This window comes from Onychostruthus taczanowskii, unplaced genomic scaffold (genome assembly GCF_017590055.1).
Source record: "Onychostruthus taczanowskii isolate IOZ18803 unplaced genomic scaffold, ASM1759005v1 scaffold77, whole genome shotgun sequence".
In the NCBI taxonomy this organism is placed as follows: domain Eukaryota; kingdom Metazoa; phylum Chordata; class Aves; order Passeriformes; family Passeridae; genus Onychostruthus; species Onychostruthus taczanowskii.
This window is the reverse complement of record NW_024505561.1, coordinates 6,354,917-6,369,632: the sequence shown is the minus strand read 5'-3', so window position 1 is coordinate 6,369,632 and position 14,716 is coordinate 6,354,917.

The window sequence follows — 14,716 nt, the reverse complement described above, 5'->3', positions numbered from 1 at the left end:
TTTCTACATTTTTTGTGTTTATTTTCTACTAAATTTTTTGTTTGTGGTCAAAGGATGCATTGCAACAGTATAAAAAGAAGAAAAATGGTTTCACAGCAAATGCTTTTGATTGATAAGCAAGAAACTTCCTTACCTTTGAGGCCTTTAAATCACACCAATTTGTATCATAGCCAGATTTGGTGTCATAAGAAAATACATAGCCACAAATGTAAAGTGAGAATTTCCATAGAGCAAAGATTCTCTACACTTAGAGTAACATTTCATTACTTCATGATCAGCATCCATGTAAACATATGCATAGTAGAACTGAAAATACCTCCAAATCCTTTACGATTAATTGCAGAAAAGATAAATTTTCTCCCTCAAAATACTGAGACTTGTTTAACATTTTGCTGACATTGAAAATTCATGCCTCCATCATAATCTTTCAACAGTTAAATATTTCAGCTGAATTGAAGAAGCAAGGCTGAGAACAACTATGTGCAAATCTATTATTAACCACTATGACTGCTTAATTTTGTGTTTAGATGCTGTATTAATCACTAAAATATATTGTAATTGACAGACATTATCTTAGTAGGGTTCCGTTCAAAACAATATTTATTACAGATTGGAAATACTTCCCCACTGCTAATATGATGTTGTACTTGGGTATAATCTAGTACAATTATCCCATAAATAAAGTGAATGTTTTATCATTTTTTACTATATGATGTCTTGATCCAAAGATTTTTCTAAATAGTTGTGAAATAACAAAGAGTTTGCAGCTCAACAATATTATTAATTTATTCATTTTTTAGCACAGACACATTCATCAGCAAGTAAGCCACCAGTAATGCTCTTTTTGTGAGAAAAGTCCTGATCTAGTCCTGTCAATTTCTAAGACCACTATCTCAGACCTCTCAAGTGAAAATCAACTTTAAAAAAATAAACAAACAAGCAAACAAATTAATTTTTTAGATTTGCGTGTCCTTTTGTGAAAGGACACACAAATAAACTTATTACAACAAAGTAGATTCTCTTTCCATCTCATGTTTTTCAAACTAATCACAATCAGTTTCACTTTTAGGTAGTCAGAAAAACAGTGGTTATGAAATAGTTGTGGTAAGAGTCATAAGTAGCATCACAAATTTTGAATAACGGATGAATAATCTGAACTACTTTATGAATTTATTCTTATATGCTGAAAGGATCCAAAAAGAATCCCATAAATTCTTTTTCATTTAAGTTTTCTAAACAGAAGTTTACCTGAGGAAAACATAGAACATTTTAAGTCCCTTAAGTTGCTGAAATTAAAGATAAATAGGGAGAAATTTCTTGTTACAAAACCAAGAGCCAAAGAGAAAATTTTCTTCAGTTCTGGGGAGAAAGAGCAGGAAGATGTTAATAGAAAGAGTTTTGCAGTTCTATTACTCAATCACATCTGGAAATACCTAGCACAAATCTGTTCTTAAAGAAAAATATGTAGCTTTAATAAATAATAACCCTAATTAAAAAATATTAAACTGGTCAGTCTCAACAGAAATAAATACATTGAAAATCTAATGGAGTTTTACTTTGGAAAATTCTGCATATTACTGCTCTTAACTTAAAACTTTGAGTAAGTTCAATGCTGGACTAAAACAGCTGGGACCCAACTCACTACTGAATGTCTTTGTCAGAAAATGTAATTTGTAAAGATTTGTATAATAACCAAAAGGATAACTTTTCACCTGTGTAACTTATGGTAAATAATATTTAGTTTATTATTTTTAAAAATCTCTGTAGACTATAATACTACTTTTCAAAAATTTCAGACTGTAGAAATAGAAGTTAGCATTAAACCTAGGAATTAATTCCTACTTTAAAAAATACTATTTATTTCAGACTTGCTCTTTGGTGATTCCAAAGTCTATTTCTATAGAAGTGAGCAACTTTATCATTAATTAATACTGGCTGTCAATTTAAAACAGCTTCTCCACATAATTTGCATTACCTATGTACTCTAGGCTTGGAGTCTTTTTTTTTTAGGATTGGCTTTTGCTCTTCCCTGGTCTTGATCATTAACTTTTTATATATGATGATGGGTCTGATGGACACCAATATCTAATTTGTGTGTAGTTTTCATAGTGGAGGAGGAATTGCAATATTTATTACTTTACATGGTGGTTATTTTGATTTTTTGGTGTTTGTCTGTCAATAGTTGCCAAAGCCCGCGAGGCCTAATTGAAAAAATGTTCTCAATAAGTATAAACAAATGCTCTGAACATAGTATTTGACCTCCAAGTCTGTGCTGGCATCAACACAAATAGGTCTTAATGCAGCTTTTTTTTTTGGAAGAGCAGAAGTGGTAACAGCAGGATCATTAGCATGAACAGACTGTAACAGGTCAGTTCTCTTGCTCTGTGAAGACAGTGCTTCTTCCACTCCACTATTCAAGGGGTAGGCAATATTAAAATTATGATCTCCCTAAGATCTTCCACAGTTGTAATCAAATCAAGGGACCTGTAGGTCAGCATACTTAGACAAATGTTAAAACCTGATATTGAGTTGGAGCTGAAAACCAGGAACCTTTTCTGCCCCTGTATGAAAAATGTTCTGAAGGTATGATCATACTTTTGTCACATTTTGACCAGTTGCTACTATGACATCCTATGATTTAAGATGCGTTTATGATGAGTGAAAATCCATTCATCCATCCATCTGGATGCACAGTATAATTATGTGAGAAGAAGGACTACTTTCCCTGCAAAGTTTCTTGGTTTATTTATTGAAATATTTAAGTTAAAAAAAAAAAGGGAAGATAGGGGAGGATTAATTTGCTATATATTTTTCTTTATTTGCATTGTGCTGACCTGTTGGTCTAGGAAAATGAGTTGAAACTGTGTGGAGTAACATAATTACTTATGAATGTTGGTGATATAGATTCATATAAATCAGACATGTTATTTAATTTTAGTAAAGCCTTTATTCTAACTAGACTGTCTCTTTATGGTAAACTAAATGCATATTTAGGGAGTTAAATATGGAAAAACAAGCTACTAAATTTTTAGCAATATTAATCATTCCTGCTCGTTATTTTAATTTAGAAAAGCAGCTGAAACAGCACCAGCAGCCCCTTCTTCCAAACCACATAAATATTTCCTTCTGTTTCAGGGATTTGCACACAGCAAAAACAGCAGTGTGTAAATCAAAGGAAGAGTAGGTGAGTGAAAATGATATACACCCAGTCTCTCCATCTCACTTAACTGGAGCCTTAACTAGGAAAATATAATAAATATCAGGACATTGTGTTTAGTAAGGATTGTTCCTGGTGAAAGCTACTATGACACTTCAGGCAGAGTAATTGCCATGGAGCAAACTGTCTTCTTAGATGTTGCTATGATGGAAACTGGTTGTTTAGATGGGGTTAAATTGTTAAGCAGCAATTTGAATTGGCATGCTGGTCAGAGACACAGGAATTTCCATGAGGAGAAAGTCATAGCTCATAATAAACTACTTTTCATGCTTACTTCGATTAATATAAATGTTGTTTCCAGCATGATAGGTACTACAGCATGAACATTTCCTGTTGGAAGCTTAATGACCTGGAATCTTGTAACAGTTTTTAAATTATTTTTTCTTTAATCAGCAGATTTTAACATTTCTTTGCCACTATGAACTTTATTCATTGCAGGACAGAACTGGATGGTATAATTTCAGTGACAAAAGAAAAAAAAAAAAGAAGCTCTTCTAAAAGTTATAGAGCGCCTGGATTTTTTTATTTACTTTTAAATTGACACATGCATAAAAATAATTTTCATTTTTGTGGTCTCGTTCCATTTTTGCTTCTTCTTTCACTTTCTTCAGAGTACAATACCTCCACAAAACAAACAATCCTTGACAAACTGCAGACAATAGCTAATTTCTTATCCAGCACGTGAAACACGTTTTTCTGGAAAGGTGTTCCAGAAGTTATTGATGACATTTATTGAAATGCATGTTTTATGAAATGAAAAACAACTTTTTCTTGTAAAACTACCATCAGTTATTTTCAATTTTCTAAATGTGTATACATGGTGGATAATAACCATTTTATTGGCCTCAATATTTTAAAGCTGGAAAGACCTTTCATTTAGCTAAGAACTTTATGTTTCAAAGGTTACATTTGCACTCTAGACTGCTTCCATACTGAATAAATGGGGAGTATATGGGGTTTTTTTTGTTGTTTAACAGTTCTCCCATATCGCAGATTCCAGAGTTTGCGTGCAAACTCAGTGTTTAAATCCACTCAGCAATGTCAAAGAATGATCTGCCTGATATATTATATCATTTATTTATTGTTCTCTGTAAAAGAACCACAGGAAAGATAAGGATTTATAAGAATATAGCATATCTTTTTCTACTAAATGATTGTATGTAGTCAAATAAACCATCCAGCTTCACTGTGTCCTCATTTGAACTGTTCAACAACTGGATATAATGAGTAGAGAGGAAAGGATTGAGAATAGATTTGTACAATTGAACTGTGAATTAGTAGCATTTGCCGCTATAGCTGTTTTACGTATGTGTAATTTCAGGATAACAATGGTGCCTTCCTTTGCTTAGAAGAAGAGGATGAAATGAGGTGAGAGTCTCAAACAGGAGCAAAGAACTGAAGATTTCATTAGTGATTAGTGGTCTCACTATTATGCTTTTCTGAGGATAAAAAGAGGATTCCTGGTACAGGGCAGGCAGATAAGTCTTTTGCATAACTAATGGAAAATGAGCAGAAACTGTTCTATTAAGAAACCTGTGAGATTATATTTACAAGTTGTAGAGAAGTAGCTTAAAGGCAAACATTCTTCCTTACTTTGCACTTCACTTTTTATATTTATAAGGCACTTTGGAAAGTGTGTTATGCACTGCACTGTACTATTGTCAGAGGTTGATTTGTGGTGCTGTATTGAGCCTGTTTTGCCTTTAGGGTACAAGTCCTCTAAAGCACTGTTCTGAATGTTTGGCACAGTTCAACTATTGTAAAATCACCATGTATAGGTAACAATAAAGTTATAATAAAATAATGTTCTGGTTTGCTCCTAACTCTGTGCTCTAGGCTGACTCAATAAAAAATGTTACTCCACATTCAAGTGAAAAATACAGTAATATAAACACTGAACATGAAGCAATACAAGATTACTCAGTCTGATTTCAGACTTTTCTTTGTTATTGAAATGCAATCTTGAGAGAGAGTTCATTAAGATTGTGGTGTTAATATTTCCACTTTATCATCTGGATATATTCAATTTACAGTGAAGAAGTTCCAGAACTATAAATCTGAGAGTTTTTCTTGCCTAGTGAGTGGAAGCCATAGGCTGTGATTTTTCATTACTTTCTGATGGTCCATTAAGCAACTATTCTACCTATAACCAAGATGTGTTGCAGTTCAAACCAAAATTATGGGTACAATGCAGAAATCAAGGTGAGGTACTTTGCTCTATATTGGATCAGGGATCAAATTAGAAAAATCTTATTGGCCTTTTGTCCCAGACAGACATGAGGGGCAATGAGATATGAAGGGATGGCCTGACACAGTCACAGCTCTGTGACTTAAACTCATCTAGCAATTAGTTGGCCCTTTCTTTGTATAACAGAGGCTATCATTTCCTTTTTACCCAGCTCTCTGGGAATGACTGCTGTTAATCCTCAACATTTCTCTCCTTCCAGCTCTGCTTTACAGTTGGTCCCTTGCCCTCTACTATGACTGCTTTTGCCCTCCTTACCATGCCAACTCAACGCCTAGACTAATATTGGCCAGATCTTATCAGAGATACCTAATTCAGATGCCTGGGCTCCATCCTGGACCCCAGACTCCAGTCAGCAGAAAGAAACTCTCCCTGCTAAGCCATCTCCTAGAAGTGAAAGTGCCTTTTTCTTTCTATCCCCATGGCACTGAGGATGAAAATCATAAGCACCTCAGCTAAAGTCATTTTGTGTAGGCATGAGCCTAACACCAAAAGGCGTTTTGCATCACTTTCTTAGGCACCTTTTCCTAAGAATGCCTAAGAATGTTTCTATCTGTATCACAGACAATAAATGTGCTTGTAGAAAATACTTGCATACAAAACCACAAACATGACCTAGCTGTTCAGCTCTTGATTAATTTTTCTTCTTGTGTCTTTCTTCCCCTTGCCCAGCTCTCTCAGCCTGGAAGTGAAAAGAATAGCTTCTCCCAGACCTGAAAATATCATCAACTGCATTAACCAAACAAAATAAAGTCTGACTTTTATTCAAGCCACAGATAGAAGATACTGATGAAGAAGAGGGGGAAGATAGTTTAGGGAAAAAAAAAAAAAAAAGAAAACAAAAAAACAAAACCAACTATATATATATTACATGCAACTCTGATGTTGTGTTCCAATGCCTTCTTCCAGGTGCTTTTGCCCTCTCCACTCCTGAGCAGAACACACAGAGAAAAATCATTGAGGCAGCCATAACTTCTTATATGAAGAAGTCATATTTTTCCATCTTTGACTTTGCAGGTGGTAATTCTGGCCTTTGTACCTTGTGCCTCCTTTTCTCTACTTCACCCCGTGATGACACAGAAAGTGCTGAATATTGTGTGCACATATACATTTATCACAATTGCAGTAGACACACTACTATTTGGGAGCTTCTCAAAACATTTTCACTTTCACCAATTTGGTTTATTGTTCTCTGTTGCTCTTCTCTCCTGTACAAGCCCTGCAGCTACCATCATGAGCATCACTGTAATATGTATTGCCATTCCAGCCACAGGGTAAGTAATGTGACTAACATTTGTCACATACACTGTAGTTTAGTCTCCCATCTCCAGCTCTCCCAGGTACATCACATTAAAAAATATATATATTTTATGACATTCACAAAGAATATAGACTCATAACATATACATTGACTTTTTTCGCTGTTACAGGAAGATTTGCAAATCTGTCATTTTATCCTAAATCTTTGTTATGCATGTTGTAAAATTTAAAATAACTTTGTAATCTCAGGCTTCACAACTACAGCTTAAATACACCTTGTTGGCACTGGTAGACCAGAAATATTTTATGTGACATGAAGTCAGACAGTAGTTTTTGCATCATAATTCATGAATGATATCTAGAGGATAGTATTTCACAAGGGTATATAAACAGCATGCTCTAAATGCTTTGTTCCTTTCAATATGAACTATTTAAGTAGGAAAAGACAAGTCCCAGATAAGAATTCAACTACAATTCTCAAATTGCATTAGATTTGAAACCCAGCTATCCATATTGTAGTTCATATAGCATTATACTGTATCTGTCTATTTAGGAGGACTAGGAAAATCTTATAAACTGCCTATGTTTCTAAAATGCAAAAAAAAAAAAAAAAAAAAAAAAGGAATTATTCATATGAGCAGCCTTGTTAAGTCTGAAATGAAAGTCTAAAAAAAAAATCTAACATGGTGCATCCAAGCATTGGTGTATTGCCATAATTTTCATAAGGATTTCATATATCAGCAGAATTACATTGCAATGCTATGCATCCTAAAGTCAGATCATCACTTTGCTATGAAGGAAAAATAACAAAATTTCATTGCAGGGTCTGACATAAGGTGCTGTCAAACACAGGGCGTACAACTGTGGCAATGGCAGCTGTTCCCTTTGGCAAAAAAAACATCTGGAAAAACCACACAGAATGAGATTTTATCTTCCTCACACACCATGATTCAAATGGGCATATGCCCAAAATATTAGCCATGTAGATGAAGGAAGCTTCTAGAGCTGGTAACCTCTTTAAGTCTGTATTGTATACTCAGTCTGCACTTGTTAAATGCAGAATGCTAACAAGCTGAGAGGAAAAGACCATAATATTTATTTTATGAGGAAAACTGATCTGCTTGAAATTTATTGCAACTGCATAAGTATGTTTCATAAACTCAGCCTGACTAGTCCAAGGGCACCCTGACCTAAGCAGGTTAGATATTTCTCTGAAGAAGTTTCACTCATATAAGCAATCTGGTATCTCCTGAAGAAACATCAACCAACATAAGGCTGTAAGAACTAAAGGTTTGGGGTTTTTTCCTCAAGGAAGTACAGTCAAAGATGGAACACTGGAGAAGGGGCGCAGTGCCAGACATTTCAGGAATGCCAGCTCAAGATATATTTTAAACTACAGTTTAATTTCGAGTTTCACCTTCAAAAAAAATTATTTAAAAATTTTGGGAGTACCAGAACAAAGTAGGGGCCAATCATCATGATGTATTCCAACAGAGACACAGAGCATTTCTTCTTCATACTCTTCTTCAAAGAGTATTTTGAATTTGTACACAAAATCCTAGGCTCTTACCTCCCCAAAATACCCATCACAACCTGTTTAAAGAAAATTCATTTTGGTGTTTACAGGTAAAACACTAAAATTTCAGGGCATGGAGATTCAGAGGTAATAGTATAACCTTGGGAAAACAGCACCAGAAACCCTGTCCATAACGTATATGCAATCAACTGGTTAGCCAGGCAGATTTTTCACAAGAGAACAGGATGTACAAATTTCTGTTTGATTTGGCCATATGTAGAGAAAAAACTTTCAGATGTGCAACTTTGACTGCCATTTTCGTCTGCATATTCTGGCTCTTTTTGGTGTGCACACATCATATGATCATAATTATGAACATAATTATGCACATAATTATGTTCATAATTATGCATGAAGTATGTAAAACAAAATTATTATAACCAAAACATTGATTTTTAATAAGAAAACTATTATTGCAAATATACATAAATATAACAATATTTCACATTTGAAATTTTACATATATTATAGATATGTAAAATATTTGCTATGAGTATTAATATCTGCAATTTTTCCATTTTTCATATTTTACATAAATTCAATCAAGTAGTCATTAAATTAATTAATATTAACAATATAATATTAATCTTAATAATTGATAACTAAATATTTTAAAATATGTATTGAAAAAGAGGGAATCTGTTTTTTAAAAACAGAAGGAATAGGGTTTTTTGACCTTGTAACTCTTTTGATTGAATGCCCTGTCTCTGCCTGCTGTTCTACAAACAGGCTGTGGTCTGTAAACAGCTTTAAATAGTTGGAACCAAATAATGCAGCAGTGCAAAGATCAAAGCAGCCCAACTCTCAACTATTCCATCTATGAAATACAGGTCCTTTCCACATTAAAAACGTTAAGCCAGGTGTAAAAAATAAAAAAGCCCATAAAGAAGAGTAAACTGTCCTCTATAAATCATCATTCAGAACAACTTTGAAAAGACAGACGAATAGTCCCAATTTCACCACTGTTTGTTTTGATACACAACCAAATTATTTTAAAAAATCATAATTAAAAAAACCTACATGACCTTTAAAAAATTAATCAGAAAATTAGACGCACCTGTGAAATGGTTACTAAGGTTTAACACAAATCTACAAAAACAAAGGTCAAGAAAGAAATATGTTTGTTATCACAAATAAACTCTAGAATTGTTACAAGTTTTTTTAAGAAAGAAATAAACCAGAGCAAAAGGGTACAGTGCTATTACAATTTAATTACCTTTTTACATAAAGTATGTATTAACTATCCAATCTGTCAGACCTGTCTTGACCTCATCTAGATATATGCAGGATAGCCACATATAAACTTTGGAAAAGGATTGGGTTTAGAAGTCCAGGGCTCTGTCAGCAATTTATCCTACCTAATTTTATCTCCTAAATCTATGTGTTTAAACGAAGTAAAGAGAGTGGGCAAATGTTACATACACTGACAGCCATATTATGATAACTTATTTCCTGGCATTTATCTATAGTCTGCCTTGCAGAAGTCAGAGCAATTTGGAAAAATATATAATTTGCTTTGATTAAGGTGATCAGAAATAAGTTCCCAAAAGTTGCATCCAAAAGACTTAGTCACAAAATGTAAAGCAAGTCATCTTTTGATCAGCCTTTGAAGAATAAGAGAGGCATATTTATATCCGGCTTATCATGCAAAAAAGAACAAAAACAAATAAACAAAAAAACCAACTAAACAAAATATACAAAAAAAAAAACCAAAACAAATAAACAAACTAAAAAACCCCCACAAATAAACAAACAAAAAAACCCCATCGCCAATCACATGGAAAAAACAGAATCAGGAAAAAAAGTTTACAATAAAAAACCTGGAACTGTGTTTTATAGCTTAAATCATTCTCTACTGTAAAATTACTTAAGTCATAAATTTTTTTACAGTCTTTTCTGATGTTGTAACATGGTCATCACAAATTATAACCAAACAACAACCATTTTTAGAGGAAAAAAATGAAAACCTAAAATTATTACTTGCCATAATTCAAACCAGTACCAGATCCTTCATTTAGATTTTTTTTTTCATGATCATGAAGTTCAAAACCAGCAACGAGATAACAGATTCACAGCAGACCCAGGTCTCTGTACAACTAGAGTGCTGAATAATCTCCAGCAATCAAGACCAATGAGAGAATAAGGCTAGAGGAAAAAAGAGATACTTCAAATTAATATCCAGACCTAACTTTCACAAAATTTCTATTAAAATTACATATAATCTGCCCTTCAGCATGTACAACATTTATCTAAAGAATAAAAAGTTTTTATTAGCTTTTTATAAGTTTTATAGTTCAATGAGCTATCCCATGACCCCTTCCAATTTATTTCCACAGTGCCAACTGTGTTTACTGCACTGAAAATATTCCCACATTACGGGCCATTCCATGGAAAACATTAGCAAGGACTTTGGCACCATACAAATTATGAGTTCTGTAGTTTATTTTGTTAATCATTTACTCTGATGGTAGGCAAACTAAAATAAGTGGGAGGGAACAACTGGTTACTTTTTGAAATAAGAAAATGAAACAAAACAACTCTCAGCAATTATTGCACCCCAGTTTATTATTATTATAAAAACCTTTCTAGGTATGACATTAAGATGCAGATACCTCAGTGTTTTTATTTCATACATGCTTATTTCACACACATATAAGTGAAATTTTAGTTTCAAAATTAAACTCAGCATGTCCCAGAAGTTGCAGCTCTGAAATTAATTTCTTCTTTGGATTTCAGTGTTATGAATATAATACATACGAAGCTCATTTGTCCTAACTCAGTCTCTCAAAAATTAGATATTCGTATATAATCTGAACATTTCTATAACAGAAGCAGCAGATAAGGGAAAAAAACAATTCATCCATAGATAGACAATAAGAAATAATTCAAATGTTGAGTGCAGATTTAGACGTCTGAGTCTTACATGACTAAAACTGAGAAAAACACATCTAACACAATGTGACACTACATGCCTGATGAGAGGATAAAATAGGTTGCATTTGGGAATAAACAAATTTAGGGATTCATGTGTACAAAAAGAACTGACTTGGTTAAAAATTGGCTCACTATCTACAGGCCTAATTTTTAAAAACTTTCTTTTGAAGGATATTTCAAAGTACCTGAAGTTCCCAGATGTAATCCATGGGCTGAAGATTTTAACTCCAATTTGATAGTTAACAATTTCACTTGTTTACAATTTCATCAGGAATGTTGCCAAAGCAGCCATCTTTGACTCTTCGTCTATAGAGGATTATTAGGAGCAGTGGTTTCCAAGTATTCCTAAGTATGAATTCTGCACCACCTGAAAAGCTGGGTCTTTAAACCTGTTCTTTTGCATTATTAGCTCAAGAGACTTTCTAAGATTAGATTAGGTTGAAGACTACCTATATGACGCATGTAATTGTCTTTAAATGCAATTTTCCATCTGGAAACAGGAAGGTAATTTACTTCCCAGGCACCATGAAAATTTTTGTTGTCCAGCAGAAAAAGTTTCACAAAATTATCAGTGGTAAACATATTACAAGTTCAAGAGCTATGTGGGTCGGACAAATGCATTCATCTCAAGGGGTGAGTTGGCCCACTTATAAACTAAATCACCCTTTGAAACTCCTTTCTCTCTCTTCACCATAGAGGAAAAGTAGGACAGCCACCTTCCTAAAGAAAGACCAAGGTTAAGTACCTGAATATAGTCACATAAAATCCGTTTTGAAATAAATGTTTTAATTATGAAATTATTCCTTAATAAATAAGGAATAGCTATTGCTATCTGTAAAGGATGTTATAGTGTTTTCTCCTGAGAAATAAGGGAAATATTAGCAAGATCAAAAGAAGCTCTATATCTATTAAACAAGAAACATCAGATGTGAGTGAAGAATAATTCTGTGTGCAGGCTGGATTTTTTAACAGCTAAAACAAGTTTGTATGGAGCTGAAAAAATTTATTGCACCATTAGCTTGTACAGAATAATAACTTACTCTACAAGAAGTGCTTTGATAAAGAATTGTCACCAAGAGTTAGAAATCAAGGGCTAATGGAATTCAGCATGCTCACTAAAATACTTCAAAATTGCATTTAATCTCCAAATAGTATGTCCAGAATATTATTTTTCATTCTGAAAAATATATTAATTTTGCATCAGCTGTAAATCAGTGATTCTCTTTCTCACATTAAAAATATTTTAAAATATTTTATCTCTTTAGAAGTCTTCCTACAACAATGAAAAAACTCAATGAGTTTAAATGTACTCTTGCAAATTGATTTGCACTTTGCTATATTAACAGAAAATCAGAACAAATGGAAAAAAAGGCAGTTTATGCCCATCTTGGCAATTCACTTCATCTTGGCAATTTGGTTAAAAGCATAGAGTTATAATTGTGTTTTTGCAACACTTTCCTTCAGTTGATTTGCTAAATTTTAAACTTTTGTTCAAGTAAAATACTATTTACATTTGATAAGAAATATTTTACAGTGTTTCATGGATATGTGAGACAACAGCGATTCACATGCATGTCATTAACAGAAACCATTATTTTGACAGATTCCAGCACAGCTGACCATGAATGTATTTCTTAGTCCACTCTATAGAATTTACTAGACCAAAAATAAAGTACTGCTTAGTTTGGACAAAGATGGGGGGAATATGTTGCCTCTTACTTTACATATACTTTATCATATTTAAGCAGAACGCAGATGCTCAAGGAGGAGGCTGGGGTAAAGAATTTTAGCTAGAAGTGAATTTCCATAGGGTTAGTAATCACAGAGGAGAGTGTGTTTGTCATGTCTGTCATTCAATAGATTTTCAAACATAAGTTTGGCATGGAAAAAAAGACATCACAAGAAATGAAACTATTTCATGTCAGAACTATTCCAAAACTACTAGGCAGTGGCACTTCATTTATGAAGGAAAATAAGTTAAAATACCACCTCTGCAATTAAAACAGTCTCTGAGACTGAAATAAAAGAAAAAAATGCAAAGCCCTTGGCTAATGCCTTTTTGTGTTCTGTTCACCATTTGCAAAGTATGCTTAGCATCATGCAGCCTTACATTTAATCAAGTTCCTTTAATGATTGTAATCAAATAATCCAAAAAATAACATGTGACAACCACTCATAACAGTAAATAAGGAACAAAGTAAATAGATATTAACAATATAAAAATAAATATTAATTAAGAGGAATAACAATACTTTATGGACTATCACAAATTCAGATGTGACCAGAATAATTTTATTATAATCTTCAGATGTTATGAAACATTCAAGTGTTGATTCTTATGAAAGGGGGGTATAGCTTTATCATCCTGAGGGAGAAAATGCCATCCAAAGTAACAAAATATTTATCCAAGCTTTCCCATATATATTCAGGTAGCCAAATGCTTGTGCTGGTGAATGAATACAGGCCTACCTCATTCATTTGAATGAAATCTCAATGCCTTTGTACAGAGATATTATTATACATGGGTTGGTACCCTCCTGGTTCTTGCCTGGCATAAGAATTTTGTAACTTATTCAGATATGTGTGAAAATGTTTTAATGCTCTTTAGCAGCGCAAACTAAAATCTCCAAACTTACAACTCTGTCTCCATAGCATAAGAGATTAATTATTTGCCTTAATGAATGAGTCTATGGGTTAAATGTATAAATTCCAGATAATTGTGTATACTTTTTTTTAGTTCTCATTACTGGAGCAAGAAAGACACTTCTGGAGAACATTTATTCCTGTCTGAAAACAGATATCTAAGATGAGCAAAACCAGTAGACTTCCACTGGCTACAGGAGTTGAAGTGACTGCCTTACACTTAATGACTAACTTTCAGACAGCTAAAACTGGAGAAAGTAAGTACCATCTCCCAAAAACAAGAGAAGACCCACAGACAGAAGCCTAAATAAACAGTTTCATTTTTCCAGATCAAAATGCTCCAAGTTGCAAATACATAATATCTAATTAACAAAAATATTCTGAGATACCACAGGTAGCTGTGCCCCTGAGCATGCTTTGGACACCACCCCTTGCAGTCAGAAGGAAAGTGTAGGTGCCAGGGAAGGTCTCAAGAGTTGCATTCTAGACAGGAAAATGAATGGAGACATGATGACCCTCCAAAGGCCTCCAGACACCCATCCCAGCGCTATGGAAATATTTTTCTCCTCATGGAGGGCTTCACAACGAGCCTGAAAAACAGATTGCTAATTTAGGCACACTGGATCCTACCACAACAGTGTTCAGTAGTAACAGTTATTCTTCACTTTCTTGTACTCATCCTTGATTGCACTACTGCAACATCAATATTGTTTCTATAGCAGAATTATCAACCCCTTAAAAAAAAACCCTGTTTCAGCAATGGGATTGGTGATAGCATCTCAACCAATGTAGCATAACACTGCAATGATAATTATCATTGTAGGAACAGATTTTACAGCAA